This window comes from Penaeus monodon, chromosome 21 (genome assembly GCF_015228065.2).
Source record: "Penaeus monodon isolate SGIC_2016 chromosome 21, NSTDA_Pmon_1, whole genome shotgun sequence".
Classification (NCBI taxonomy): Eukaryota; Metazoa; Arthropoda; class Malacostraca; order Decapoda; family Penaeidae; genus Penaeus; species Penaeus monodon.
The window spans coordinates 11,071,691-11,072,209 of NC_051406.1; the positions used below are offsets into that span (position 1 = coordinate 11,071,691).

Here is a 519-nt window from a genome sequence, read left to right on the forward strand (position 1 = left end):
TGATAACAGACATTAATTCAAGATCAGCTGACTACCTGAATGCCACAGAATAAGAATTGAAAAAGGATACTTCGAAACAAGACGTCATTAAGCCATTTTCACCCATGGTCTAATTCTGGCAAACTGTTTAGCGTATGGAAAAGATGATGCAAATACAAGTTTAAATGAAAATCGCCTTAATTTCACTTTTGATTACATGATTGGTCAATCTAGATCATTAACGGACTCGTCTTTCAATCATCTTGCTTTGATTTTCAACTTGGGGATTCACTCTGGCTAAATATATTTTCAGACTAAATCTACTTTCTACGCTACGCCAAATCTACTTTCGGACTAGAAATGACTAGAAGTTTGCTGTAGTTCATCCAGATAGATTAACGATAAGATGAGGAATTGCAGTAGATAAATTTGAATACGCTACTGACATGGCATATAAGTATTAAGTTAACAAATTAACTTTACCTTTTTAAATGATCAAGTAAACTATATATTTTTCTCTAGCGATCCTGGAGAAAATAG

General features: G+C 33.3%; 1 protein-coding gene across 1 annotated transcript in view; it reads left to right on the forward strand.

The window, feature by feature from the left end:
* LOC119586220 (ovochymase-1-like) overlaps positions 1 to 519 on the forward strand; it is a gene marked incomplete in the record, with an annotated part of 21,689 nt that overhangs the window by 12,006 nt on the left and 9,164 nt on the right.